Source organism: Polypterus senegalus, chromosome 5 (assembly GCF_016835505.1).
Source record: "Polypterus senegalus isolate Bchr_013 chromosome 5, ASM1683550v1, whole genome shotgun sequence".
NCBI classification, from domain to species: domain Eukaryota; kingdom Metazoa; phylum Chordata; class Cladistia; order Polypteriformes; family Polypteridae; genus Polypterus; species Polypterus senegalus.
This window is the reverse complement of record NC_053158.1, coordinates 111,459,239-111,463,683: the sequence shown is the minus strand read 5'-3', so window position 1 is coordinate 111,463,683 and position 4,445 is coordinate 111,459,239. Positions and strand designations below refer to the sequence as shown.

Genomic DNA, 4,445 nt, shown 5'->3' with positions numbered 1-4,445 from the left:
CTTCCACTCATACCCAGAAAATAACCCTCCAGCTGGGCCCTTTGCCATGTTCCTGACTCTGCATACCTCAAGCAGGAAGACACTTCAACAGTACATCAGGGAATTTCAATCTCCAATGCTGTCTGATTTTTTCTACTTTTGTCTCCTACTCCAATTTGTGCCTCCATTTTTGGACCCATCTACTCCCACTCTACTTGCTGTTTTTATTAAGCTTTTGCCTTCAGTTTTGTCGTATGCTTTTGCTACTAAGTCATCTGATTCTGTCTCTGTCACCCTGCCTGAACCACCTATTTTTGTATACCATGAGTGTTCTGTATTACCTGGATGGGTGGGGGTGCTTGTGAGTTGCTGCATTTGTCCTTAAGTGGAGGTACTATTACCTTGTTGCCTGAATTCCCCAACCTTCTGGCCTGAGTACCCTGAGCTGCTGGCTGCCTTACTGGTGGAGTACTCCAAGATATCCTCATTGCCAGTGGACACTAGGGCTCTAGAAGTGTGTATAACTCTTAGAAACCCAGTTTATGTTTTGCAGACCTATCATTCTCCCTGTTGAGCAGTGATCTTCACACTGCTGCTTAATCTCGTTCTGGAAATGGTCTTCATGTTGCTGCATCTTTCCAAGTGGGTCCAGATCTTCTTGTATCATCTTTCATGCTGGGTAAAAGTCTCCTCGCTGCTGTTTCCTCTGTGCTTCTAGGTTATTACCACCAAGTGAAGGTCTTCTCATCTTGTCATCCTTGCCCGGCTGTGATCTCCTTGCTGTTTCCTCACCCACACTCAAAGATGGTATCCTTCCTTTCCCTTTGTTCCAACCTCAGTATGAGCTTTTGTCTACCTGACATTGCTTATGTTTATATACTGGCCTCTTCATACAATGTACATTATTGCCATACTACTGCGCATGGAAAATATTAAAATCCATTTATATTTTGTTATGTGGACTGTGTGACTTTGCTTTACCTTGCAGTGGCTGGTAACACTCTTACACTTTTGGATCCCCCAGACTATGATTTGCCGGTGAGTATTCTTTATTAAATCATTGGCTTTGCGTGTTCTGTCAAAAATATCAATACCAGTAATGAATATGGCAGAGGGAAGCCACATCTACAGCAGTGGAGTGCACTTCTGCCGATGATGAGACCGTGTCGTTGGACTCTAGAAGGCTCGAGGTATCATGTCAATTTTGTGGAAATGGACACATTTTTTAAGTTTATAATAGATAAGAAGTCAGGGAAGTGGTACTAATAGAAAATATCATTTGTTAAAGGATCCTGACATTGGGCAGTCTGATAAGCAGCCTGGTAACATAGTGAGTATTGCCTAAAGTAAATTTACATTATGCAAAAATTGTGCTATGCTAACAAAAAGGTGTTCACAGAATTCACAAACTGTCAGACATCTCTACACAACACATCTTAAGAGACAGATCGAGCTTTCAGAAGTCAAGATTGATGTGAACAAAAGAAAGCTACAGGACATGGACCTTGACATGCAAATTAAACGCAAGACACTGAGGAAACTAGAACTGGAAATCCAGAAACTACAAACAGAAGTAAGTGACTTCAGTTCATACTGTAACCATGACTGTAACCCAATGTATTAATCATCATAATTTGTTCTGTCCACAGCTCCAAGCTGACAATTGATAACAGCAAAATAATAAAAGAAAAATATTCCAAAGCCATTGTGGTCTTCTACAATTTTTTTATGACTGTCAGGTACAGTTTATAGTGATCGATCCAGTGAAGTGGAACTAGAATTTGGGAAGATAACCACAGTGTGTGCTACTGATGCCAAATAAAATGCATGTACACATGAAAAGTTATATATGCCTACATTATCCTTTATTAAGGGATGGGCTAAATCAAAACTAAATTAACTGAAATAATTTGCAATGTATTGTTCTCTAACAAGTCTACCATTTCTGTTATCTGGGAATATGGCAGCATTGTCCCAATCAACATCCAAAGCAACTCTGGGAGCCCTTTCTTTTCTTAGGCTGGCAATATTGTGCAGCACTGTGCAGGCAACAGTCACGTCGCATGCTCTGTCTGGGAAGACCCTCAGGTGGTGCAGGCACTGAAATCGGGATTTCAGGAGGCCGAAGGTCATTTCAATTCGAGCCCTGGTTTTGGCATGGGCATGGTTGTAAGCTTGCTGTGCTGGGGTTTGGGGTCTGTAAGGGGGTCATCAGAAATGTCTCACAGGCATAACCTTTGTCCCCAGCAGCACACCAGAGAACTCACCTGTGAATACAAAACATAATTCTTACAAGTACTGTACTCTTGCTGTTCAAGGTGCTTAAAAAAAATGGGGTGGTTTACCTAGAGAGAGTCTCTGGTAAATTCTACTGGCCCGAAAGATTCTGGAGTCATGGACTGAGCCAGGCCACTTTGCCTCTAAATTTGTGATAAGGCAGTCAGCATCACAGATCATCTGTAACAATATATAGCCTATTAAGGTAATTTAATGCACAGAATAATTATGTAGCTGACAGTAACCATTACTTATTCTTACCTGAACATTGACACTGTGGAAGGATTTCCTGTTCACATAATCTCCCTCATGTGCCCCTGAGGGCGTTGGATACTGAATATGGGTGCAATCCACTGTACCAATTACATTAGGAAAAGCTATAACACAAAACAATGACTGTCATACTGTGACTGTGCTAATGTAACATTTTGTAGTAATCTGTTATTATTCATGTTACCTGCAATCTTGTAGAACTCCTCCTTGATGTGGATGAATCTTCTGTGGCCAGGGAAGGTGATAAATATGTGCACAAGAGATTTCAATGCCAGACTTACTTTTCTTATTGTGCGGCAAATAGTGGCTTTATTGAGGTTTTCTGCATCACCGACAGAATACAGAAACATGCCACTTGCAAAGAATCGCAGTGCTATGCAGACCATCTGTGGGACAGTGAGAGCATGGCTCCGTGCGGTCCTGTGCTGTATGTTTGGACCCAGCAGCCTACACAAATATCTGATGCCATCACTTGAGAATCTGTACCTCTCAGTCAGCTATTCGTCTGAAAAGGCCAATGGGTCTGCCCTATCTCGGAAGACTCTTTCATGCCTGAATGCTCGTCTGAGTATTAAAACTTCCTCATCAACTACATCATTCAACAAAGGGCAAGCCATTGTGGATAGGAAACACACAAATCTTTAGTCTATATATACTACGTATTGACCTCGTTACGGACTTAATTGAAACCACATTTGCAAATTGAGGAGCCATTTCTTATTATCTCATCAACTGCAATAAAATATAATATATTGATATTTTTATCATTCAACAATACATTTCTACTGTATACTTGCATATATAGATATACATAGTCTATATTCTATTTCTCATATTGTATAGTATAGTTCTTTTGCACTGTGTTGGCATTCATTGTGGACAGCAAAGTAATAATTGCTCAGGAAAATGTGCTTTCCTCACTGGGTGTTTTAAATCTCTTTAAATCTCGAATAATATATATATTCATCAAACCTCTGACAGTGAAATGAACAGCAGTTTTCAATAATAACTAAAATAACAGTACGCATAAATAGATGAATGACAGTATATCTAGTTTTTTAATGCAGGACCATGAAATGACTAAAACACATTAATATCTAGTAGGATTTAGGGAGGAACTAGCCGATAAATCACTAAGATTAATCTTAGCCTGGTTGTTAGCCTGCTCTGGAGCAGGCTAGCTGCAAAGTGTAAATCTCCATAGTAACTTAATGTAGATTAATTTAGCCTCCCTTCATGCAACCGAGTCAGGGCTAAATTCAGCCCGGATAACCAGAAAATCCCAGCTTAATTCCTTATCTTGGTTTTGTGCAATACCCCCCAGGAGATGTGATGGCTTATGCCTTATGGTTAATTTTAACCAAGATCTAGATTCAGGATGTGTTTTGTAAGGTTATTTTTAAGATGCTGCTTTTATTTACTAAATGTCTGCTTGTTTAAAAAGAACTCAGATTTTTTTGGTTGGTGATTAGGATTGGTAAAAAATCACTTAGACGTTTTGACTTTTGACCCTGGCATTTTATTTTGACCACACCTTACTCCACCAGTCCTTCTCATAAAATATTCTGTATCTTTTTGTAATCAGAACTACTGGATAGTGAGTTGAATTTGTTTACCCTGGGGTTCCTTTTTAGGGATATATTTTTGCCTTATTTTTACATTTTCTTGTGCCTTACCATACTTTTTTCATTCTTTTGCTTGTTTAATAAATTTAAAGTATAAAGAAACTTTATTTTATTTTTGTCTTAAAGCCAGAGGTTTGTGTTTTCCCTTTCCCCTGCAATACATTTATTTTAACTCTTAAAGCCTGTGCTCAACTTTTGAAGAGTAGCACCTTACCTTATGATTTAGGGGCCAGGCTTCCTGGGATGAGACATCCTTCTGAGACAAAACAGTGAAATTCTGGTCAGATTGTT

General features: G+C 39.4%; 1 pseudogene; it reads right to left on the bottom strand.

Annotated features, from left to right (window-relative positions):
• Positions 1-1,989: 1,989 nt before the first annotated feature.
• Positions 1,990-3,231, bottom strand: LOC120529994 (annotated as a pseudogene).
• Between the last annotated feature and the right edge of the window lie 1,214 nt (positions 3,232-4,445).